The sequence below is a fragment of the Carassius carassius genome, chromosome 7 (assembly GCF_963082965.1).
Source record: "Carassius carassius chromosome 7, fCarCar2.1, whole genome shotgun sequence".
NCBI classification, from domain to species: domain Eukaryota; kingdom Metazoa; phylum Chordata; class Actinopteri; order Cypriniformes; family Cyprinidae; genus Carassius; species Carassius carassius.
In genome coordinates this window covers 38,665,415-38,693,086 of record NC_081761.1, presented here as the reverse complement: position 1 = coordinate 38,693,086, position 27,672 = coordinate 38,665,415, and the positions used below count along the sequence as shown (strand labels likewise).

Here is a 27,672-nt window from a genome sequence, read left to right as displayed (position 1 = left end):
TAAGAAGTCAGCAGTGTGGTTCAGCATGTAGTGATGTGAGCAACCCCAGTCCCCTGGTTCCTAATACATCAAGTTTGAGTCGGCAAGTCACAAAAAGTGAGGTATCCGTAGTACAGGCATTGCAAGAGTCAATGGCCCTATCTCGACTTCCCGTTCCAGAACCCTTTGTATTTTTTGGTGACCCACTTAAGTTTATAGAGTGGAGCACAACCTTTAAGGCTCTTATAGAGAGACGATGTCTGAATTCAGCAGACAGGCTGTTCTATTTGCAAAAGTATATTGATGGTGAAGCAAGATCAGTTTTGAAAGGTAGTTTTTATAGGGAAGATGAACAAGCCTATCAGCAAGCCTGGGAGAAGTTGAATGCTAGATATGATCACTCCTTTGTTGTGCAACGTGCCTTTAGAGAGAAACTTAATAGGTGGCCTAAGATTGGTGCATCAGAGTACGTTAAGCTAAGAGAATTCAGTGACTTCTTGCAATCATGTAGTGATGCTATGCCGCACATCAAGGGTCTTCAGGTGCTGAATGATTGCGAAGAGAATCAGAAGATACTAGGTGACGAGCAGGTGGAACCGTTATGTCACAAAACTGCTAGATCAAGATAAAGATTATCCAAGCTTTAGTGAGTTTGCTTCATTTGTCTCAAAGGAAGCATGCATAGCGTGCAATCCTGTGTCATCGTTCTACGCATTAAAGATCTCTGAAGAAAAGCCCTTCAAAGAGATCAAGCGTTCAAGAGTAAATACGTTGGTAACCACGGTGAATGATTTAGATGTAGCATGTGCTTTGGGTAATACCAATACCAATACCAATATTATTGACAGCAAGACTAAAGAGTCTAGTAATTTGAAGAGCACACTGTTGCATGGCACAACTTTAGTTAAATGTATATTATGTGGAGAGGGTCATTCAGTTCATAAATGTCAAAAACTAATGGAAGAGCATGTGAAGGAAAAGAGAAAGTTTGTTATGGGGAATAAGTTGTGCTTTGCATGCTTAAGAAGGGGACATGGCTCCAAAGATTGTAGAAATCGGTCCATATGTGCTGTATGTAAGAAGCACCACCCAACTCCTTTGCATGAAGATTGTCGGCCAGTAAATGAGTTACATTCACAGATGGTTTTGCAGGCTGAAGAGAGAACATCCTCCCTATCATGCTGTGTGAATGGAGGAGAAGGTGGTACAACATCAATGATTGTTCAAGTATGGCTGTCTTCTGGCTCAGAGTCTGAAATCCTTGTTTATGCCTTATTAGACACTCAAAGTAGTCACACATTTATTGATCAAGAAGTGTGTGAAAGTTTGAGGGCATCAATGGGACCAGTAAAACTAAAGCTTTCCACTATGATGGGAAAAGACTCCATTGTGGAGAGTCAGAGAGTTTGTGGACTTCGAGTGAGAGGGTTTTCTTTAGAAAGCTCTATCTACCTGCCTCCCGTTTATGCAAGGGATTTCATTCCTTTTGAGCGCACCCATATTCCCACCTGTGAGACTGCTAAAAGGTGGAGACATCTAGAAGTTATTGCTGATGAAATGCAGGCACTAATGGATTGTGGAGTAGGTCTTTTGATTGGCTATGATTGCTCCAGAGAATTGGCACCTCGACAGGTCATCAATGGAGGTGATGAAGACCCTTATGCCATCAAGACTGACCTGGGCTGGAGCATCATAGGAGGTACTCCACATGGTGTGAACTCCAAGGATGTGACCGGTATATGTCCCCGCATATTGGTCAGGGAGCTTCCCCCGGTGACACCTGCTGCTGTTATTAGAGCCCTTGAGCTAGATTTTGTAGATAGTCAGTTAGGAGAAAAGAGCATATCTCAGGACGATGTTCAGTTTCTGCAGGTTCTAAAGGAAGGTGTTTATCACAATGAATGTGGCCATCTTGAGATGCCCCTTCCTTTTAAAACTCGTCCCCAACTTCCAAATAATAAGAAGCTTGCATTAGTATGGCTGAAGCATCTTAAAAGGAAATTGGACAAGGATCCTCAATTCAAATGTGATTACATGTTGTTTATGGAAGGTGTCTTAAGAGATGGGGATGCAGAAATAGCTGATGAGAAACCAGATATGGGAAATTTGTGGTATATTCTACACCAAGGTGTTTATCACCCAAAGAAACCAAATAAGATCAGGGTAGTTTTCGATTGTTCAGCCAAGTATGAAGGTACCGCTTTGAATGATTATCTATTGACTGGGCCCGATCTTACCAATGGGTTGACTGGAGTGCTTTGTCGCTTCCGCAAACATCAAATTGCTGTCATGTGTGACATTGAGAAAATGGTTCATGGATTTCATGTCATTAGGGAAGATCGGGACTACCTGCGTGTGCTGTGGTGGTTAAATGGTGATCTAAACCCAGAGCCCAGAGAATATCGAATGAAAGCACATCTCTTTGGAACATCATCCTCCCCAGGTTGTGCCAATTATGGCCTGAAGTATCTCGCCAGCATTAATGAGAGGGAGTATCCTTTAGCTGCTAGTTTCATCAGAAATAATTTCTATGTAGATGATGGTCTCTTAAGTCTGGAATACGTTGAGCTGGCAATTAGGCTGGTGGAAGAAGCTCAAGCTCTGTGTGCTAAAGGAAAGCTACACCTCCACAAATTTGAAAAATAATGTTCAGGGAGTAAGGTGGGACGTGGAGAATGATGCCTTTACCTTAAATTCTGTGCTTGATGAGAAACCTGCCACACAACGAGGTATTCTTTCCATTATTAATTCAAACTGGCTCACAGGGCCCAGATTCCTCTGGGAGAAAGAGGTTGTTGCTAAACAAGGTATGTTAGAGCTGTCGGTGGGTGACCCTGAGGTCAAGGCTGTTCAAGTATTGAAGACCGAGGCCATAATTCAAGTGGATTTTCAAGAGCGACTAGCACGGTTCTCAAGATGGACTACAGCTGTGAATGTCATTGCCCGGATTTAAAGACTAGTAAAGAAGGTATATCCGAGCCTTTAAGTGTGGAGGAGAGAAGAAGAGCTTCATTCACAGTCTTTCGTTTAGCACAACAAGATGCCTTCAAAGAAGAGATGTATGTACTTGGCCATGAATCTGGGAAGCTGCCTTGTAACCATCCTCTGTATCAGCTTGATCCATTTATGAAAGATGGAATAATGAGGGTGGGAGGACGACTGAGGAGGGCATCTGCCCCTCTTGAATTACGGCATCCAGCAATCCTTCCAAAGGATGCCATCATCACTCGCCTTATTCTGGCACACCATCATCAAAAAGTTTAACATCAAGGCAGGGGACAGACTCTGAATGAATTGCTAGTCAATGGCTTCTGGATTACTGGTGGCAGCAAGATGGTAGCCCAGTATATAGGGCAGTGTGTTTCTTGTAGGAGAGCTCATAGGCCTCCAGAACAACAACGGATGGCAGATTTGCCCTGTGACCATACTGATCCCTCCCTGCCATTTGCTTATTGTGGTATGGACTGTTTTGGTCCTTTTTACACTAAACAAGATCGTAAGGAATGTAAAGCGTTATGGTCTTCTTTTTACTTGTCTCTGCTCCAGAGCTGTACACCTTGAGATGTTGGACGCCATGACAACTGATGCATTCATTAATGCCTTACGATGTTTTATATCTATCCGTGGAGCTGTCAGACAAATTAGATCAGACCGAGGAACTACCATTGTAGGGGCCAAGAGTGAGTTGAAGGATGCTTTAAAAGAAGTGAGTGAAGAGAGAGTGGCAGCGTATTTGGCAACTAAGCAGTGTGATTTTTGTCTGAATGCACCCAGTTCAAGTCATGCTGGAGGTATCTGGGAGCGGCAGATTTTATGGCAGATACGAACCATTAAAGGTGTAATGAGCTTTGTTTTGGCACAGGGTGCTGGGAGACTAAATGACAGGCTTAGAGCCTCTAACCCCCAACCACCTGCTTACCATGAAGTCATCTGTTCCACTCCCTCCACCAGCTACATTCGTTAAAGTAGATCTTTATGCAAAGAAACATTGGAGGCAGGTACAGTATTTATGTGAACAGTTTTGGAGCAGGTGGAGGACCGAATATCTTGCCAACATTTCCCTCAAGCAAAAATGGCACATACCAAGACGGAATGTGCAGGATGGTGATATTGTCATTGTGAAGGAAGGGGAAGTTCCTCGTAACGAATGGAGGTTGGCTAGGGTTCTTAAAGTTTGCAAGGATGATGATGGATTGGTGCGGAGGGTCACAATACAGATGGGGTTGGGAAAAAGGGGTGAACGCCTCACTAAACCCTCTATTGTTGAACGCCCTATTCAAAAGTTAGTAGTGCTTGTAGCTAAAAGTTAAATTGCCTCATCACTTTATTAGAAATTCAGGTGTATTGATATCATGTAGGTATTGGCATTTTGGTCACATGTTGATTTGTAATGCATTTAATATTAAAACAATGTGAGATATCTTCATTTTAACTGAAGAGTGTGTTCTAATGAATTGTGGGGACAGAATCATGTTAGTTGTTTCATATATTGTGTTGATGCCTGGAAATTTCCATTGATTATTCGAATTGTTGCATTCTATGTTTATCGAATAGATCAAGGGTAATTTGGTGGGAGTGTAGCTGACCCTGTTATGGCTTGTGTATGAGGTATTTGTAATATCAGGATTTTGCTCCTTTTTTGTATTTTTAAAACTTTACAATTTAAATATAATACTATGTATGTGTGTCTATTGTATGAATTCTGATGTGCTTATTTTGTGGTACTGCTAAGTTTTATGAAATTGAAGGTCATGTGACCCTTCCTGATTAGATTTAACCTGGAAGTGCTGCAAATTGAATGATGACATTTGAATTTAGATACACCTGTTAGAACTCTGTATGTAGTTTTCAATGGACATCAGTACTTTGGAAACATGGACTGTTTAATGACCAGCGAGTAATTACAGAGATATTTATACTACAAGGCTGTTGAATGCTTGAATCTGATTGGCTGATAAATGTTCTAAGTGTGCATTTATTTTTAGTGAAACACACAGTGAAAGTAATTCCGATTGATTGATTTCCATTCCCTCTCGTATGGTTCGAATCATCTGTTCTGTTTCTCGTGTGGGTCATGCACTGCTGCTGTGGCTGCCGTTTTTGTGTGTGACTACGCATGTATCATACTCATCATTGGTATGTCTAATAGGCATTTGCTAAGTTTGGGTGAGGGGTTAACGTATAATAGTAGTATTAAATGGTAACATTCTGTTTTTATTTCAGGTGCTTTCCCTAAAACATTGTGAGTGGTGACTGCTAGTCTGGGTGCATTTCACGTATTGCCCACAGATAGCATTGCTGCTTTGTTAGGGGCCAAGCACCGAATGTGCTTAGGCACCTATTGTATCCGTTAGTGTGATTGATATATATATATATACACACACACACTTTGCAGGTTTTTTTTTTTGTTTGGCTAGTTTGATTTCTTTGTTATTTCCTATTAAGAGTAGTAACTTTTTTTTTTCTTCGCAAGATTCTTGTTTTGTTAGTTTTTGTTGGCCGTTTGATTTCTTATATTTTGTTAACTGTAACTATTTTTCTTTATTATTTTTCTAGTTTTTGTTTTGTTTTGCTGCTTCATTTATTTTCTGTCACAGTATCTGGTCTATGTATCCCTGGGTGTCCACTAGTGGTCTCACTTCCTCTTATAGTGACCCCACTGCAGGTACTACATTTCCTGTCCATATATACCTTGTTGTTTCTATCAGTTTCATGGAGTTCTTGGTTTATGTCACCCTGCTTTTCGTGTTCCCTAGTGTTTGTCATGTTTCTTGTGTTGGACTGCTTTTGTGGATATTGTCCTCTTGTCTGTCTGGATTACGATTATTGGATTCTCCTAATAAATCACTACAAATTGGATCTCTCTGTTTGTGTGTACGTTCATGACAGAAGGACTCCATCATGCCCAGATCCAGCGGTGTGGGATTTTGTATCCGTTCCCCAGCCACCATGGAGGAGCGGATGGGGAGACTTCTGAACCTAACCACCCTCAGTCAAAGGGGGAGTGAGGTGGGTGGTTTGGCTCAGAAATTTTGGACTATGGCAGTAGGGCTGGGTTATAATAATGAGGCACTGAAGGACCTGTTCAATGCCTACCTGGATGACCCTGTGCCTGGGTGGGAGATGAAGGGGATGGAGATCCTGGACTTTTGGGGGTTCACCAGTTACCAACACCATTGTGCTCAATGGGATACACCGACCACACCCGTCTCTCCAGACACGATGGCAGACTCTATGCTGGTGTCTCCAGAAAGGATAGCCGCCAGCCCAGCGCCACTGCACAAGATGGCAGCCACAGTGGACTCTCCAGAGTCGAGTCAGGTCCCCGTTGACTGTCCTGAGTCAGGTCAAGTCACCATTAACGCCCATGAGTCAAGCAAAACCACAGTTAGACATCATGAGTCAAGTCACTCTTGATCTTCATGAGCAAAGTCAAGTCACCAATGATCTTCATGAGCAAAGTCAAGTCACCAATGATCTTTATGAGCAAAGTCAAGTCACCGTTGATCTCCCATGGAGGCCAGCCATGAACTCACTGCCTGCCCTGTCATGGCCACGGAGGCCACCCTTAACATGTTCATCTTCTCTGTTTCAGTCTTACATGACCAGACTTGCTCTCCTGTGCCATCGACCCCACTGTTGTGGTCCTCTGCTCCACCCTGGTGGGCATCTGTCTCATCTGCACGGCTGTGGTGGTCCTCTGCTCCGCCCTGGTGGGCTTCTGCCTCGTTTGCTCGGCTGTGGTGGTCCTCTGCTCTGCCCTGGTGGGCTTCGGTCCCGTCTGCTCGGCTATGGTGGGCTCCGGTTCCGCCGGTGCTGACCCGGTGGGCTCCAGTTCCACCTGCGCCGTCCCAGCGGGCTCCAGTACCACCGGCTCCACCCTGGATTCCTGCTCTGTCGGCACTGCCCTGGGCCCCTGAATTTTCCGATCTGCCCTGGTCTCTTTGTTTTTTTTTTTTTTTTTTTTTTTTTTTTCACTTCCTGTTTCTGTTCCCCTCTATGGACCTGGCCCTCCGTCCCTCTCGCTGATCTGCCACCAGTCCACCTCCCTCCTTGTCTCCTGGTAATTGCACACCTGTTAATTGTTCCCACTTTCATTGTTTTCTCCTGTCCATATATACCTTGTGGTTTCTATCAGTTTCATGGAGTTTTTGGTTTATGTCACCCTGCTTTTCGTGTTCCCTAGTGTTTGTTATGTTTCTTGTGTTGGACTGCTTTTGTGGATATTGACCTCTTGCCTGTCTGGATTACGATTATTTGGATTCTCCTAATAAAACACTGCAAATTGAATTTGTGTGTACGTTTGTGACATTTTCTTGCAAACTGTTAAAACCAACTGTTTATCTTGTGCATTTTCTTAACTCTTGATTAATTTATGCATTTTTAATTTGAGGGCAAATAGGCCTTGCCCTTTTTTTCAGTTTTGTTCAATCTTATAGTTTTTGGGTTTTGTCAATTAGTTTAGTGTAAATCAACATGAGGGCAGTTCAGTGCCATGTTTAATAATTGTGTGCATTTTAGTGACTCTTTACTACTCTTTGCTCGGTTCTTGTGTCACAGGATCTGGCTCTATTCCCTTCTAGTGGTGGTGGTGTTGTACACCGTGTGCAGTGTCTGTCTGTGGCAAGTGGTGTGTGTGTGCGTGTGTGTGTGTTTGCGTACACTGGTGAAAGGAATGAAAATCTCTGACAGCCTGACCCTGCTGGTAAGCTCCAGTTAGCTGGTGTTCCTGTGACCTTCGTAAAGCCAAACTCTTATGATGGGCTGTGCTTTGGCTGAGGCCTGATATGTTTCAATGATTGTTTTAATGCGACTTTGATTTAATAAATGTCTCGTCTATGTGCTTAGGTACCTTTTTGTAGTGTGTTTTTTTTCTTTCTTTTTTTTCTAGTCTATAGCAACTGTCATGGTTGGTAGAACCATCGTCTCTGATCACTTTTTTTTTTCTCTCTCTTATTCCGAGGTCACCGTAGCCACCAGATCCAATCTGTATCCAGATCAGAGGGTCACTGAAGTCACCCGGATCCAGTACCTATCCAGACCGGATGGTGGATCAGCACCTAGAAAGGGCCTCTATTGCCCTGAAAGACAGCGGAGACCAGGACAACTAGAGCCCCAGATACAGATCCCCTGTAAAGACCTTGTCTCAGAGGACCACCAGGACAAGACCACAGGAAACAGATGATTCTTCTGCACAATCTGACTTTGCTGCAGCCTGGAATTTAACTACTGGTTTCGTCTGGTCAGAGGAGAACTGGCCCCCCAACTGAGCCTGGTTTCTCCCAAGGTTTTTTTCTCCATTCTGTCACCAATGGAGTTTCGGTTCCTTGCCGCTGTCGCCTCTGGCTTGCTTAGTTGGGACACTTCATCTTCAGCGATATCATTGACTTGATTGCAAATAAATGCACAGACACTATTTAACTGAACAGAGATGACATCACTGAATTCAATGATGAACTGCCTTTAACTATCATTTTGCATTATTGACACTGTTTTCCTAATGAATGTTGTTCAGTTGCTTTGACGCAATGTATTTTGTTTAAATCACTATATAAATAAAGGTGACTTGACTTGACTGTGGGTGGAGTTTTGTGTGTCGTTTCATGTGGGCATCTCCGTTAATTGTTTATAAGCTACAGCCTCCACTCATTACCATCTCCCTATTTATTGCCCTGTCTTTCGTCTTGTGTTTGTCAGATCGTTGTTTGAAGCTCCCTGTATACACGCCTGGTTTCTTGTCCTTGTTTCCACCTGTTCTTCACTACGCTGGATCGCTGCATTTCTGGAACCCCATCCACTCAACTCTCCACTGGATCGCTCATCTCAGTTCCTGAATCACGCTCTCCTGCTGTCCCATTCCACCTCTACTTCCTGGCCACCCATGACTTTATCTCTCTCCATTCTGTTGTCCCATTGGTTATCCTCTTATCATCTGTATTTCAGTTCATTAAATTAATTTTTAACTTGCATTTGCTTCCTCACCCATTCCTTTCATTACAGCAACCCATAGAACCACTTGCAGGAAAGTTGTGAAATTTGGCAAACTGATAGAGGACCGTGAGAAAAGTCACCATTATTATTATCTCCAGACCATGCGGGCAAAAAGTTATGTAATTCAAGTTGATTCGTTCAACCGTTCTTGAATTTACGAAAAGCACATAATACGTGTGAGGCTATATCTCTGCAATGGTTAGACATATTGAGACCAAACGTGGTGTGTGTGTTATCTTGTGACTTTCTCTTTCAGTTTATTATACAGGTACAAAATATAACTTTTACTAAATTAATATTATATCAGTTAATAGAATATACATTTTAGCTGCAAATTTAAATAAAATCTGTAAAATGTTCTGGAATCTACAGATGTCAGTTTCTTACTGTAAATTTTACTGATTCTCATTTTTTTCCAGAGTAAAATCTGTATTCCTGTAAAATCTTTCAAATCCAAAGGCTTGCTTACAGAAGGAGAGATTTGACCCCTGTAGTCTTCTGAGGTCAGATTTGGTATCTGAACGGATTCAATGATGGAGTAGAACTGTTTCAGCAGCTCCTGTATCTGGTTGAACTTTTGCAGATGGCGACGAAAGTACAATCTCTGCTGGGCCTTTTTAACAATGGAGTCAATGTGATTGTCCCACTTCAGGTCCTGAGAGATGGTGGTTCCCGGGAATCTGAATGACTCCACTGCAGACACAGTGCTGTTCATGATGGTGAGTGGGGGTAGAGCAGGGGGTTTCTCCTGAAGTCCACAATCATCTCCACTGTTTTGAGTGTGTTGAGCTTTATAACTTAACTTTTTTAGTTGAGACTATAAATTATACATTTTTAATTTTGGTATAAATTTACTGGAAACAGAACACTTGTTTATCAGTGCTTGTTACAGCATATTTTGTACCTGTTTTACTTGGATTAAAAGATTTCGGTCAAACCATTGCTTGATTCTGGATAGTTCTCTGGTCACATCAGTAATTCGATGGTAAAGATTATCCCCAGATACATACAGTGTTGTGTCATCTGCAAATAAAACACATTTTAAAAAATCTGATACCTTACAGATGTCATTAATATATAAAATAAAACAACTTAGCACCAATCAAAGAACCCTGGGGCACCCCACAAGTTAATTTACACATTTCTGATTGAGGATCATTAAAATGTACATACTGGTATCTTGTCGAAATAGCTTTCTAACCAGTAAGCATGGCCCCTGACACCATACTGCTCTAGTTTATTCATATGGTTTCGAAGGCTTTTTTGAGGTCGACAAAAACGCCCAAAGTAAAATACTTTTTGTCTAATGCACATGCTATATAATCAACTAATTTAATAACTGCCATTGAAGTCAATCGACTGCTCCTGAATCCATATTGATCATCACTCAATATCATGCATTTTTCTATAAAACTATCAAGCCTCTTTAGAAATTGTTTTTCAATATCTTTTGAGAATTGGGATAATAATGAAATTAGACTATAATGTGAGTATAAATGACTGTCAACATTCTTATAAATTTAAATAATTTTTGCAATTTTCATCTGATCTGGAAACACGCCAGATTTAAAGGACAAATTGAAGATATAAGTAAGAGGTTCTAATATTAAATGTATTATATTTTTTTCTGATTTCATATCAGTATCTGTCCAATCCGTTAACCTTTTATTTTTAAAACCATTCACAATCTCCAGTATTTCATTTTCGGTGATGTCAGACACATACATGGAGGAAATGTTCTTACTAACACATTCACCACTCTCTATGTTTTTACTTTTTGAGTCAGTAATGCCTTTTGCCAGATTGAAACCAACATTAACAAAATAGTAATTGAATTAGTTTGCTATCTCCTTTGGATTTCTAATAAGGACTTGTTATTTTTTAAATGACTTGGAAACTTGTTTGTTATTTGTTTTTTTAATAATTTTGGTTAGTTCTTTCCAAGTTCCTTTCATATTTTGCTTTTGTTGTTCTAAGAGGGTGTAAAAATATTGCTTTTTACTATTTCTAATAATACTTACCAATTTATTTTTATATTTTTTGTATTTTTCTTCTGACTCAATCCTGTTTTTTTTTTTTTTTTTTTTTTTTTTACAAATTTCGAATACAGTGTATTCTTCTTTTTGCATGCATTTTCAATGCATTTAGTTATCCATGTCTTTTTTGCTGATTTATTTCCTTGGTTTTGAATCTTCTTCATGGGACAATTGATATTATACAGCTCAGTAAATCTATACAGGAAAGTATCATATGTCACATTTGCATCACTTTCTGCGTAAACATCGCACCAGTTTTGGTAACTAAGCTCCTTTTTGAAATCTTCAATATTTTTTGCCGTGCAGCTTCTTATGAATTTATTAATGGTCTGAGACTTGTTTACTTGTGTAAAAAAATGTGTAAATGAATCGTGCAGCCCTAGTCTGAAGTCAGTTGTAGTAGTTCTTGTGTTTCTCTTTTCGTCCCTGTTTGTTAACAGCAGCTGTTCATCACTAATTAACAATTATCACTCAGTTAATCACTTCATTACTTAATTGCAATGTAAATCTTCTTTCAGTGAACTCAACTGAATTAAGTTCAGAGTACTCACAACTATTATTTTTAAAACTTAAATGGTTTAAGGCAATCGTTGCCTCAAACGGTTTGAGTAAACCTAATTTGTCAGGTTTTTAAGGATATCTGTTTACTCAAACGGTTTGAGTTAAGTTACTTGTCGGGTTTTACAATGATGCTTGTCAATGAGTGGACATAAATTATTGCTATACATTATATTTATAAACTCATGTTGTTAAGCAAATGTGCAATTTTTTTCATTAAATGTTGATATTGATATGTTGATATAATGACCAAATGATTGAAAGTATAACAATAACCCATGTTCTGCACTGTAAAACCCGACAAGTAAACTTAACTCAAACCGTTTGAGTAAACAGATTGCCTTGATTTAAACCATGTAAGTTTTAAAACTTTGCAAAATAAATACAAAATAAACAACCCATTCTCACTCCGAAGGCGTCAAAAACCGAAGCATGGTCAAGCGTCCCTAGCGTCACTTTTATGACGCCAAATGTGCCTCTCGGCGTCGAAATATCGATGCACTACAACCTTCATTGCTTTCAGTGGGAAACATTTGGCGTCAGAATTTCGACGCGAGGACATGAGATGTTTATCGCTATGAAATCACGTTCAAGAAGTCTCATTCAGCACACATCGCGATACTTGCCGTCAGTTCCACAGTTTGGGTGAGTAGTCGTATATACGCTCTTTTAATGGCTTTTATAAAATGTATTCTGTCTTCTTTATTAATCAGATTAGCGCCATATGTTTAATCGCTGTATTATATCGGTCATCCGCGGCTGTCTTTGAGTTTCATTTTGTTTAAATAAATGAACACAGCTGCTAATTAGTGTGATTAAACTCTATCTGTCACGTGACGTACCATAGACCTTCGATCCGTTTTATATTAATTTCAGGATCAATGATGTAAGTTGTATTTGTAGTAAAATCATGGTAATCACGACACTTACAATAGTAATAAATGAAATGTGAAGTTAAAACACAGTAAACGGGACATTAGTAACTGTAACTGTAGTTTTACTATGGTATATTAATAATCAATACAACAATACAATAATCACCAAACAAGCTATGTTTGTATCACTGTAATGTTAGTGTTTTTATGTGCTTTTATATGACAGATATCACAGTAATCATATGTTCTGTACCATGCTTTTAATACCTTTTAATGTAAATCCCCCCAAAAAAATCTAATTAAAAAAAAAAAAAAATAATAAAAAAATGTATTTTTCCATCTTGCAGCTCATTCATATCATTTATATCTTAAATATTTTGCTCACAGATCATTATTAACATTCTGTATATAATTCAATTTTATTTTCTCTCCATTTTTTTATTATTTTTATTTTTAGCTGAAAAGACATAAAGGCAGTAAGCCCAGTGGTGTTTCTGGAGAAGTATTCCTTCAGAAATGGAGAAGACAGAAAGCTGCGGAGGCAGACATTTGCAGCAGTAAGTCTGTGATAGTTTGTCCCTTTTATCAAACATTCCTGCTGTTATCATTTGTACAGCATTTGTTGTTTCTTAAACTGTTGCACTGTCTAAATACCCACACTTGCCATCTTTGCAATTGACCACTTGATTACTTATTTGACGTCTTTCCTGTATTTGGCCTAGTGTTCAAGTGAGCATGATGACCATAAGTGTGTGTCGAACTTTTCATGACCTGATGACTGTGTTTCCCAATCCTGGTTCTGGAGAACCCCAGCACTGCACGGTTTTGGTGTCTCTCTTATCTGACAAACACACTTTTGAGGTCTTGGAGTCTACACTGATGAGCTGATGAGTTGAAACAGGTGTGTTTGATCAGGGAGACATCTCATATGTGCAGTGTTGGGGTTCTCCAGAACCAGGATAGGGAGCCACTGCCTTATGGGACACTTATGTGTTTACAGAGATTTTTAATATCTAATTATCAATATTTCACATACTGTACATTGGACAGCTTTCTGTGCCCTCTTGTGAGATCTCGGCAAAAAGTCTGACGATTTATTCCAAAACATGATGCATGATGGGATACACTAAGCGTTGTATAGTGCTCCGGAGCAGTATTGGAGAGGTTTAGTGTGTGTTAAGGACGCTGTGCTTTGGCATTATTAAGACCGGGGACGGTCTTGTTCACACACTGTCACGTACACACACTCTCAAGTGGCCAAGACTGCAAGTGTGGGTATCTGGACAGGGTCAAAGTCTTAAAACTGATCCCTAAACACAGTCGCACATCACAGTCTTAATAATTCAGTTTAACACTTGTATGATATTGTCTCATCTGATACTATCAAAATAATTCATTGGACTATAGCTTGCTATTAATTACTTGCTTTTAATAATGGATGCATTTAACATTTAATTATACAGCATCTTTACAGAGGCTGCTTTTATGGTCTAAACAAAACCCAGTGTAATGTATAAGTTTAATGTAGTTGTGTGTGTTTTTTCCCCCCCAAATCAGTGACATTATTTATGAACTTGGCAATTAAAGAGTTAAAATCTTGGATTTTTAAAAAACATTTGGTAGTTTTGATCAGGACTGAAGTTGATTAACAGATTTATGCAAAAAAAAATTGAAAAATATATATTTTTTTACATTTTTACAGCAGTTTAATTGAGTGGATGTTTTCATCCCGAACATAACGAAAGGGTAGTGAATTTGAACAATGCACAATGGATTTTGAGTGGATATAAGAAAAGGTTCTCGTTTAGCATGTCAACGAATTTGCTGAAAAGATGCCAAACTGCATCTGAGGGATGTACGTCTTCAACGCTTTGACATATTTACATCAAACTATATATGTGCCATTGTCACCGCAAACTGATCATGCCACATCAATTTAGTAAAACCTATTGGTCAAGAATAATAAACCATTAATTAACTGTTAATATAATAAGGCATTTCATTGTAATTTTACAGTAAAGTAATCTCACAAATATCACAAAATCTCTTTACACCCTGTGTTTTTTGTTGGTTGTCAGTTACAAAACAGAACTTTTACTAAATTAATATTATTTCAGTTAATAGAATATTATAAGTTTTTAGCTGCAAATTTCCATAAATCCATAAAATGTAAAATGTTGCTACCAAAAATTGTTCTGGAAACTACAGAAGTCAGTTTCTTACTGTAAATTTTACTGACTCTCATTTTTTTTCCAGAGTAAAATCTGTATTCCTGTAAAATCTTTCACATCCAAAAGACTTGCTTACAGAAGGAGGGATTTGACCCATGACAAACCAGCGACCAGCTCTACTTTCTCAACAGCCGATTTAAGCGATACAAGAGTCTGACAGAGGAGCTTTACAGTGCCTTCATGCAGGGAAAAATATCGCTATAAGAAACAGAGTCTTACTGGGTACATTTCATAGTTTGGTATCTATCTATTTGGGTACCAAATCAGCTAGATAACTGGACTACAGTCTTCAGTCAGATGACTCCAGGGTTTGCTGGGTTTGGAGAGGTTTACACATTCAGCTGTCATTGAGAACAGACAGATTTCTTCAGGTATTATTGACTTACAGCACTGATAGTCACTTACATGAGTTTTAATGTGGTCAACACTGTGATACTGAGATGTCCCCATAATTTCAGTCTTTTAATACATACATTCAGTTCAGACAGGTAACAGTAATAGTATTAAAGATATGAAAAACATCTCAAATCACACACATCAAACTTTACATTTTCAATTTTAAAAGCAACAACTGAGAAACTTAGATTCAGTAAAATATTCAGTATATTGAATGAAAATGCTCTGATGTGACATGTACATAATATTTTACCATTAGCAAATTAGACGGTTTATTCTTTTTTAGTTGTTTTGGCTATTTTACCTTCAGTTAAATGCAATTTCAAAACAAATGTAACACATTTTAATAAAAAGATTTACACCATGAATAACATGAGCATGTTTTTCCAGCTCGAGTACAGAAACAACCAGAGAACAAATACTGCAAAGTGATTCTTCTCTCACTCTTAGAAAGGAAATCTCTTTTTTATCATAGAAAGAAATGTACTTATGTTACTACTCATTATTTTCTCTTTTGAACACAAAAGAAGATATTGTAAAGAATGTCCAAAATTTCTATTATGGACAACAACACACTCAGACATTTCTCAAAATATCTTCTTTTATGCTCCATAGAAGAAAGAAGGTTTGGAACAAAAGTTTTAAATCATTTTGTGTGCTTTATCCCAAATGACCAAATTATGTTGAAAGTATAACAATCACTCATGTTCTGTCATCATATTGTAATGGCCATCCAAAGGCTGTTAAATCTCACACAGAACGACAGAACAGAAGCAGAAATCTAGCACAAAGGGGTTCAGTGAATGTGGTGTTGAATGTGTGTGTGTGTGTGTGTGTGTGTGTGTGCTGTGTGTCCCCGAGACGTAAGAGGACAGAATGCCACCTGACCAGTCCAGATACACTCCTACTCTATTAGATGGTCAAAGGCCAAGCATATAAGACCTATGATTATTGTGCCAGATAAGACACTTCAGAAGACACAAGCATGAATTAGGGCCGAATGCATATTCATTATCAGCTCCTTTATACCTTGTTCCTTTATATAACTGCAGTTTCTCCATTTAACCTCCCAGTAACAGCGTCTGGTAAGACTGTCTTTACTATGAACCTCCAGATGATCTGGATACAGCTGCCTCTCTTACTCTTGCATCCTCTTGCAGTTACTCTCAAAAAGAAAAGGGTTTGTGTGAGATAACAGGCATCTGAACACAAATGTAGAGAGCATTTACACAAAAGTGTTGTTGTAAAACTCTGAAAAAGTGTATATGTGTGTGTATTTAAACATACCCTGAGTAATCTCCAAATCTTGGCCATTTTTTTTTTACATCCAGTCTTCTGCCAGAGTTTCTCCCGCCAAATAGTGTTTTGCGCACAAATCAAAGGCTCCGCCTCCACTCAGACGATTTCGCGGCTCGATTGGACATCACTGTCACTATGGTTACAGATTATGTTCAATTGCCACCAGTTCTCAGTAGAAAGATAGAAAGACATTATAGTAAAAGTGTAGTAACCAAAGTTTTTTTTGGCATATTGATTATTTGTATAACCACAGTTAGTGTAATAAATGGTTAGTGTAGTAAAACCATGATTAATTTTCGTAAGGGTTTTAATGATAATTTAGCTTATAATGGTGCATTTGATTTGGTCAATCAACAAGGAAGTTGAATTTTCTGAATATTTATTATGTGGGTTTTGTTTATTTTTAATAGAGTTAAAATACAGTTATGTCAAATTAGTTCAGACTTAGCTCAAAAGTCAGAGAGATTTCATTTTTGGTTACTTTGCAATTCACCTCAATAGTTTATCTTTATAGCCATATACCTGTTATCCCATGTTGATACTACTTGCTCAGGTAACTGAAACCTTCAAGATCTGCACAAGTGTATTTTTATAGCGCCCTCATGTGACATTTTGCTAAGCTCCTTTATCAATTTCAAAGTATATAAAAATAATGGTTTATCAAGGTAACTATACTGCTATAACATGTTATGGTTTATTCATGTTTTAGTAGTCATACAGTGTATATGCAGCAGCAATATTATCTGTACAATGTTCTATGTAAACAGTTTCAGAGAGCTGTATTCAAAAGGAAATTACAATCCTGTTAAAAAATGTTACCATCAAAGAATCAAGTAAACAGTATCCATATGTCATTGTCTATTATCTGCGTTTGAGAAGTTTGAGAATGAAAATAATTGTGGGCATATCATTAGTAAATCACTAGTGAAACTCAGAGAGAAGACGGAGCAGAAACACAAGAGACGACAGTAACAATGACTTCAACACACACAGGTCTGTGAAGAAAATCTGATTCAAATATCACAAAATGTTATTTTCATTTTTACATTTAAGATACATTTTAATTTAGTAAATTGTATTAATTCATGTAAATATAATAATAAAACTGATATTTATGTAATAGTGTGCAAGTTTGTGCCTTTGAATTTAAAACAATAATATGACATAATATATATTTTTGGGAATATCAACTAATATTTGTTTCATTATCGTCTCACTTCAACAATAGTCTTTGAATATTAATATGTTTAGTTGTTTTTGCACTAAAGTATCATCAACAGTAATTAGTATATATATAATGCTTTTTATATTTGAAGTGTAAATGTTTATGTCAGTGATAATACTGCATACATATGGAAACAGTACATATATGCAAACGGATAGAGAGTCATGCAAAATAAAGAAAATGAGTGAGAGTCATGTAACAGAAGAAATGGATTAAAGAGCCATTCATGTGACCATTATATTGAGTTTAAAAAGACGAATGAATGAATGAATGAATGAATGAATGAATGAATTTGTCAAATAATCTGGAGACTTGCACCAAACATGGCATGCCACAACTTTCCATGCCAATAATTTTGTTAACAGTAGTATTTCTGCTTTAATAAAATATATAAAAGAAGACCACTGGAATGTTTTTAATCCAAATGTAACTTTCATTTAATTCACAGAGCTGTAATAATGCATATTTGTGTTACATATTAAGACTTTTTTTGTATTGCTTTGTAGGGTCTGATCTGAGGATCGTTCTTCTGGGTAAAACTGGATCAGGAAAAAGTGCAACAGGAAACACTATACTGGGCAGAAAAGCCTTTGAAGTTGATGATTTTATCAAATCTACCAATAAACTGAGTGAGAAACAGGAAGGAGTGGTTGATGGAAAGACAATCTCTATAATAGACACTCCAGGACTGTTTAACACAGCTATGGGTAAACAACAAGTGAAGGCTGAAATAGAGAAGTGTGTGCAGATGTCCTCTCCTGGTCCTCATGTGTTTCTGCTGGTGCTAAAGCTGGGAGTGAGATTCACCAAAGAGGAGAGAGACACGGTGAAATGGATTCAGGAGAACTTTGGAGAAGAAGCTTTGCGCCGTACCATCGTTCTGTTCACTCACGCTGATCTGCTGAAGGGAAAACCTCTCGACGAGTACATTGAGAAAAGCAAATATTTACTGAAAATTGTTGAGAGCTGTGGAGGCAGATATCACTCATTCAACAATGAGGACAGAAACAATCAAGATCAGGTCACAGAACTGCTGAAAAAGATCAACTCAGTGATGAAGAAAAATGAAATGATGCATTACAGTTTTGAGATGTTTAAAACCACTCAGATGAAGAAGGAAGGAAAATGGGCAAAGGCATGTGCAGTTGCAGTGCTTGGGATTGGATTTCTAGGAGCAGTTACAATAGCAGGCATGATATCTGCTAACAGAGCAGCTGCAGGAAGTGCAAAAGCAACTTCAGAACAAGCAGCATTAAAAGCTATAGATAAAGTTTTAGCTGCTATAGAAAAAGCAGTGGAAACTACTGGAGAAACAGTTACAAAAAAAGCAGTAGCAGCTGTAGAAAAAGCAGCAGAAGAAGCTGCAGAAAATGCAATAATGACTTCAAAAGAAGTAGGAGTAGAATCTGTCGAAAGGGCTTTATCTGCTATAGAAAAAACAGTAGAAGCAACAGGAGAAGCAGTTACAAAAAAAGCAGTAGCAGCTGTAGAACAAGCAGTGAAACTGCAGGAGAAGCAGTTATGAAAAAAGCAGCAACAACTGTAGAATATGCAGTAGAAACTGCAGCAGAAGCAGGTACAAAAGAAGTTGCAGCAACTGTAGAAAAAACTGTAAAAACTGCAGGAGAAACAGTTACAAAAAAAGCAATAGCAATGGTAGAAAAAACAGTACAAATTGCTGGAGAAGAAGTTACGAAGAAAGCAAAAGAAACAGTAGAAAAAGCAGTAGAAACAGCAGAAGAAGCAGTTACAAACACAGCAGTAGCAGCTGTAGAAAGCACAGCAGGGACAGCAAAAGGAGTAGTTACAGGTCTGTCAGCAGTAGCAGCAGTAGCAGCAGCAGCAGCGGCCCGGTCTGCAGCAGCCGCAGGGAAAGTGGCCTCATCAGGAAGAGTAGCGATAGTAGCCGCTGTAGCTGCAGCATTTGGAGGAGCAGCTGTTACACTAATATCAGCACTGAAACGGTAAAACTATACAACGCTTCAGTTTTAGATTAAGAACCTTCAGGGCTGTACTGTCTTTTTTTTCTACCTTTTGGAGCTCCAACTGCACCTTTACTAAATGTAAATAATAGTTTTGTTTGAAGTCACGATTTTGATGACTAGCATTTGCTTTAGTTTGGCTCTTGATGCTTGACTTTTTCTCTGGCTGATAACAGTGCACTTAGAAAACACATACAGTACAGACCAAAAGTTTGGACACACCTTCTCATTCAAATAGTTTTCATTATTTTCATGACTATGAAAATTGTAGAGTTTTTTATTATTATTATTATTTTTTTTTTTTTCATTTGTTACAGTGATTCACAATGGCTTACTAAACGGAGTGGCATATCCCAAAAGCAACTATGGTCACAAGTTGCATAATTTCAATTGGAGTTCAGTGAAATGAATGACCATAGTTAGTGAACGATGCTTGGACATGCACCCTGATCAGTTACTGTGGTGGTAGATGTCACTGAATACTTACAGTTAGGATGGTTTCATTGTTAATTTCTGTTTGTGTAAACAAAATAAAAACAGTTTTTTCAGTTGCCTTATTCCTTTCTCTGTGAGTCAACAATCAGGTGAGGGGTGTTGTAGTGTATTTACACACTGACAAAGATCACACTAAGTTCAAACAAATTAGAGGGAACATGTCTGCAATTATCAGAAATATATTTAAAAACAATGAGTATTAGAGAAGATTAGGATGTCAGTACATAAGTTGAGCAAAAGCTTGGCACAGCTTCTAGCTGTGTAGGCATCTTAACTACATGGAAGTATTTTTATGTAAAAGTTTGTGAATTTATTATCTGCAGGATCAACAAGCACTGAGTTTTCAATTTCAAACATAATTTAATTCGGACGGTAACTGTTTGATAATTACATTCACCTAGCCATGTTGCTAGCTAATAAATTCCATGATATTTGAGTTAAAGTGAAAATTTAGTTTTTAGTTATTTATTACACATTAAGTGTTGTACCGTGTTTGCAGTGTACTCTACTACTCAACATTTTATTATTATTATAATTATAATTATTATTTTCTTTTACAATGATAATTAGGAAATTTAATTTATTCATAGTATAGGAAGATGAAAGTCTATTTAGAAAAATAATGGAAAAACACTGAACTCTATGTTGGTTATACCTTGCAGATTTCTAACAACAAATTCAACTAGAAAAAAAGTTTGTTGAGACAAACTTTAACTTGGCTTGAGAAAGCCTGACCAAAAAGTTTGAAGAAGTTTAAAGTAGTTAGATTTGATAGATTAATTGTAAGAAAGAAAGATGATAGATAGATTAGTTTGAAAGAATGTTAAATAAATAGATAGATTTATGTATTAAGAACATGTCACTAGCATGATTAGCAAGTGACTAGCATGTCGCTAGCATGATAAACAAGTTACTAGCATGTTGCTAGCATCTTTCTAGCATGATTAGCATGTCGCTAGCATGTTTCTAGGATGATTAGCATGCGACTAGCATTTTGTTAGCATGTTTCTAGAATGATTAGCATGTTGCTAGCATGTCGCTAGTATGTTTCTAGCATAATTAGCATGTTGCTAGTATGATTAGCGTGTTGCTAGCATGTCGCTACCATGTTTCTAGCATTATTAGCATGCTGCTATCATTTTGCTAGCATGTTTCTAGCATGATTAGCAAGTTACTAGCATGTTTCTAGCATGATTAGCATATTGCTAGCATGTTTCTAGCATGATTAGCATGCTAACATGTCGCTACCATGTTACCATGTTTCTAGTATGTTTAGCATGTCGCTAGGATTGTTGCTAGCATGATTAGCATGTTGCTAGCATGTCGCTAGCATGTTTCAAGCATGATTAACATGTTGCTAGCATTATTAGCTTGTTTGCTAGCATGATTCTAGCATGATTAGCATGTTGCTAGCATGTCGCTAGCATGATTAGTATGTTGCTAGCATGTCGCTAGCATGATTAGTATGTTGCTAGCATGTCGCTAGCATGTTTCTAGCATGATTAGCATGCTGCTAGCATGTTGCTAGCATGTTTCTAGCATGGTAGTTTAATTGAGTCTAGGACTTCAGGGAGTTTAGATTTGAAATTTTGGCTTGTGCACTTATGGGCCACCGTAGTCTTGGCTCAATTTTAGCACTCTGCAATTTAAGTCTATGGGGTTTTTATGATTTATAATATACATTTTTAAGAAAACTGAAAGTCAAATCAGTCTGAAAAGATATAGCACACCAAGTCAGAACAGTCTGAAAGTCTGACCCGAGTTTGGAGCTTGTAGAGTTAAAGCTCTAGGAGGAGTTAGAGTTGAAAATTTTGGGTCAAAAGAAGAAGAAGAAGAAGAAGTTTAAATAGGATTTCAGTCAGTTGGCCAACTTAATAAAATGAATGATTCTCCATAGTAATAAAAAAAATCTCTTACAAAACAACACTCCCAGATCTATATAGCTCGCTGCAAAGCCACATATCCCTATGTACTGATGATATTAACAATTGGATGTGTCGTAATTTCAGTTGAAAAGAAAAAAAAAAAGACAAAATGGAAGTCATGACAATAATGTTACTTCAAAATAAAACATACAATGCATACAAACTTCAGATGATTCTGTTGTTATCTGCACAGATGTCATTTTGCATTCAGTTTAGTATATGTTTGAATACCTCATAGCAGTCGTTTTGTGATTTGTGTTCTCTGAATGACTCTCACGAATGCTTTTTCAAGTCTGCGTTGTGTTCATTTGGTTTTCTTTCCACTACATTTGTTCTTTTGTTAATAATAATCAGGAGTAATAATCCTTACAGCACAATGTATTTTTTAACCTCTTACAAAAGCAATGTTTGTTCTCACGGGTGGGAAGTATATTTTATTTGCATTTTACAGCAAAGCTATTCATAAACACAACTTTCAGTGCATTGATTTCATATTTACTGACCATCGCTGTATGAGGAACAATTTCAGGATGTGGTCGAAGGGTTTATGAATATGGAGTCAATGTTAGTTTTAGTTCTTTGAGAATTACTGTAGATGAGAAAAAGAAATGCTGCTGTGCTGTTCTTTAAAACCTGTTTTAGATTCAGTTTGAGCAGAAAGGTCTTTCTTTTCAACGTACAGATCTGCTTAAGCTTCTTTGTGTGACACTCCAAATGTACATAGGAAATACATCATTATTGGATTATTTGTTGTGTTTTTAATAGTCACTACTCGTATGAATGGCTTAAGTTTTTCAATATACACTTTCCCACATTCCCAAATTTAGCACATAAGGTACATGAAGAAATGCTTGAACTTTTCTATCATAAATAAAAATGTAGTTCAAAGGGGGAAATTAATTTGAAGAATTGTTATTGGGGGTTCAAAAATTAATATAATTTTATGTTAAGTTATAATAACATGCTAGCTACTGTAAATGTCGAGCAGCGTTATTATCAGAGTGTTAACAGTCTACTTCCTTGACTTTTCAAACCTCTGTATGTATATCAGATATGCTGAATAAAACCATGTTAATGTGTCCAATCACAAACCTTGTTTGCCCAGTCATCTGAACAGCTGTACTCTAGATGGCCAAAGGGAGATTATAGTTTCATTTTGCTTCAGTAACACAACACACTGCTGAGGTAAGACATAAGGTAAGACATAACTGGCACATGGATATTAAAACTATAATTATCACCTTTATCAATTATAAATACATGTCTGCCAATCATTTTCCATTATATCAAACCTTATTCAGCAACAGTTCTTTTCATTTCATGCAGGTATTTTGCTGCTGGAGACTGAAATAAAAGACTGAGAAATGGCAGATAAACGTCAAGGTGAGGTAATACCTTATACAATACTGTTTATACTGCTTGCATACTTAAAATATATCATGATGAAAACAGCAATTAACAGCAAATAAAAAATCGGCTTAATCTGTGCTTTTTAAATAATTTAACATAGCTTGAGCTTTATATAACAGCCCCTAGATAAGGTCTCTTCACTTCATTTGAGGGCTGGATTATCAATTTGGAGATTTGAGGTGGGCCAGGGATAAGGGGGTTGTCCTGATTCATTGGAAAATACATATTCGGCAGTACACAGGATTAACAACAGTAGCATCCATAAAAAGCTAACATCAAATTTTTATAGGGTTAAATTCAAGTCTTCTGACATCAGCCACAGGTAAAAGTGACCATGTATGGCTCCTCAATACAACAGTTAAATGAAAGAAAGTAGAAAAAAAAATTGCCATAGTTTTATAACATAATGTAACTTTATTCCTGTAGTTCCCAAATAAATTTAATACAATCTACATGACAATATTATTCAATATGAAAATACCTTATTTCTGTTAAAACACCATTAGTGTTACTACAGTACATCCATGGAAAATATTCATGGCACTCTGTTTCTTTTCTCCTTCTTCTCTCATCAATCCTGTTGGCATGTCTAGGCTGTTTCTGATTCTGAACTAGTTTAGTTATAGAGAGTTATGTGGCTTGCAACAGATATGTGTGTGTCTAATTTAGATGTTTCGCATGGGATGTGAGAATGTAATTAGGTTTTTACACGTACGCTCAGCCTATGCATACAGCTAAAAGCACAGCCTTTCAAAGTATACTCAGTTCGATAATCATCATCATTGGTAATTACTACATTGATTGAGTGTGGCTCAGAGGAAAGGACAGTTTGTTGCTAAATGCCATGTGACATCATTACATACACATATGCAAAACTCAAATATTACTCAAACTGACCATCTCAGTGAAACATAGGATTTGAAATATACAGATTTGTTCGTAAAATAATTTAAACCACATTTTTATTTTAAGATACAATATTCAATTATTGAACAGTTACTCATTTTGAACAAGCTAATAACAAGGTGTATCATCAATGAACATAATATTATTATTAAACAACTCACACAAGCTAGGCACTTCTGTCCAACTTCCTCCAGGGCCGGGTAATATAATATATTATAATTAATATAATATAATATAAAACACTGTAATAAAATTAAGTGTAATATTAATATACTATAGATATTGTTTTCGTGCCATTAGCAAGCCATTTAAAGATTTCTTTGAAGCATATTTCCTACATTACTTCTTTTTCTGTTTTGTTCAGTCATTGTATTATACAGTTAATTGTGCTTTTATGCCCTGCAAACACAAAAAACTACCAGAAATAGTCAGCACAAAACACATTCTGGTAAGTGAGAGTTACCCAAGATAAGTTGTTTTACACAGTTACCCACCTGAGAATAAGTGACAGATTCAATGCTTTTGAAGCAGAGGCTCCCCGTCACTACTAGCATATCGCCACCTACAGGTGTGGAGTTAAACTGCAGAGAAAGTTTTGTCCTTGAATGGACATTAGAAAGGACATGAGTTTGTGGATGTTAAATGGCAATGTCAGTCTGATTTGTATATTTTATGTCAATGTTTTATGTCAATATCAGGTCTTCTGAACATAATGTGCCCACTGGGACACATTTCAAAAGGACATGTGGCAAATCGATGCTCTCTGTTAAGAGAAAATGCTACTTAAACTCAATCAGGCTGACAAAGAATTCATATTATGCAATAAATATCAATCAAACAAACACAAATCACTGATGTCAATGTGCCTGCATATATATTAAACCAATTTCAGTATGAGTATTAACTTTATATTTTCACCCAATTTCCTCTGGAAGAAACTGCTGTTACACAGCATCTTGATTAAGTCTTAATAATAATTTGACATCAAACTAATGTTAATAAAGCTGCACATGGGTCCTCACTCCACTGACCCCTTAATCACAATCGTGGAGGCATTTTAATCATCCACGACCAAAAATCATGATATTGCACAACCCTAGTCAAAACTCATCACAACTCTTAACATTTTTTCCCACATTATAACAGATCTGAGGATCGTTCTTCTGGGTAAAACTGGATCTGGAAAGAGCGCTTCAGGAAACACAGTCTTGGGCAGAGATGAATTCACAGTGAAAAACTCTCTGATGTCAGCTTCAATGACTTGTCTTGAGAAGAAAGAATCAATTGTAGATGGACAAAGTGTATCAGTTACTGACTGCCCTGGCTTGTTCGACACTTCAGTCAGTAATAAAGAACTACAGACTTTAATAGAGAAGTGCATACATCTGTCTGCTCCTGGTCCTCATGTCTTCCTGCTGGTTTTGAGATTAGGTGTAAAATTCACAGAAGAGGAGAAAAACGCTGTAAAATGGATTCAGGAGAACTTTGGAGAACATGCTGTGAAATACACCATTGTCCTGTTCACTCACGCTGATGAACTGGATGGTAAACCTGTAGAGCTCTACATCAGCAAAAGCACTGAGCTACAACAGTTAATTCAGACCTGCTATGGCAGATATCACGCATTCAACAATGAGAACAGAGATGATCGAGATCAGGTCATAGAACTGCTGAAAATGATCGAAAAAATGATCAATTTTAATGGAGGAAATCCCTACACTAATGACATGTATAAAGCAGCCCAAGAGAAGATTAAGAGGAAGTAGAAAAATGCAGGAAAGAGAGGGTTAACAGCAGAAACAGCACCAGCGTATTGATGAGTACAGATCAGGAATAGTGGAATAGCTTTATGAGACTTATTAAGGAATTGTATAAGATAAAGTTGTTATTTTAAGACTTGATTATTTTATGCCTGTCAAGAATATTTCAAAAGAATTATAACTGAGCTAATACATCGTACATAATTCATTATATATATATATATATGTTCAACAGCAGTTTTTGGTGAATGTGTGAGGCTTCCGATAGGGAAATAATGAGAAGAATAACAAAGTGCAGTAAAATGTAAAACTGTTTGCATTACAAACCAGAGTGTTCAAAATTGAGATAATACATTAAAGTAATGTGCTGAGACACACCAGTTTTCAATGTCAAGCAGATGAGACCGGAAGCCAGACACATTACATTTACAATGAGGTAGATAAGAAAAAATGAATGTTTTGATGGTCTCTAAATTTTACTGCTTACTTTTACCGAGTCTATGTATTATTATTGACTGATCTAATGTAATACTGAATGCCATGCTAATTCAGCCAAACCATTTAAATATGTTTGTTTTTAATTTTCTCTTTTTATATTCTGTGTAATGTCAACTGTGAGTAAAATATATATATATATAAAAAACTGAGCTTCATGCTTTCCCAAAAGTCAGTGGGTTTATTTTTTTTATTATTATAATTTTTTTTTAATTCAAGTCGCCTTTTACAATCTGCATTTGTCTGAATAAATCTCAAGAATGTGAACATGCATATAAATGGTTTATTATGGTAAATATGCTGCCATACAAGTTCTCACCAACGAAACCACACCCCAACCTGTAATTGCGCCCACGCATTTCAAATCACTTTATTTATAAATGTATTATTTTGTAAAAATAAAAACACAAATTAATAAACATGAACATAAAATAAATGAAAAAACATCAACACACACAAACCACTATGTCAGTGGTTCCCAGCCACGTTCCTGAACACTGCATATTTAGTCTCTCCATTGTCTGACACAGTTCAGGTCCTGGAGTCTGTGCTAATGAGCTGATGATCTGAATCAGGTGTGTTTGATCAAGGACACATGGAAAACAGGCTGGGTTCAAAATGCTATCATACTACTCATACTATTTCTGCTGTATCCAGTGTGCATGCTGTGCATAGTATGCAAATTTTACATTTACATTTAGTCATTTAGCAAACGCTTTTATCCAAAGCGACTTTCAAATGAGGACAATATAAGCAATCAAAAACAACAAGAGAGCAATGCATTACACAAGTGCTGTGACAATTCTCCGTTACAGTAGCTTAACACTCTACACATAGCAAGTTTTTTTTAATATAATGAATAAAAATAAAACAGAGAATAGAAAAAGAACAGAGCAAGCTAGTGTCAAAGGTGTGTCCTTTTTTGTTTTTGTTAATTGTTTAATAAATAAAAAGAAAAGGAATAGATAGAATAGAAAAATATTAAAGAAGCTAGCATTTTTTTAAGAAAACAAGCAGTTAGTAAATGAAAAGATTGCAATTCTAAAAGGGGAACGTTTTGTTAAAGAATAGAATTAGAATAGAGAGTGATAGAGTTAGCTGATTCTTGA

General features: G+C 37.1%; 1 pseudogene; it reads left to right on the top strand.

Moving 5' to 3' along the window:
• Window positions 1–1,347: 1,347 nt before the first annotated feature.
• LOC132144305 (GTPase IMAP family member 8-like) lies at window positions 1,348–26,153 on the top strand (annotated as a pseudogene).
• Window positions 26,154–27,672: the final 1,519 nt, after the last annotated feature.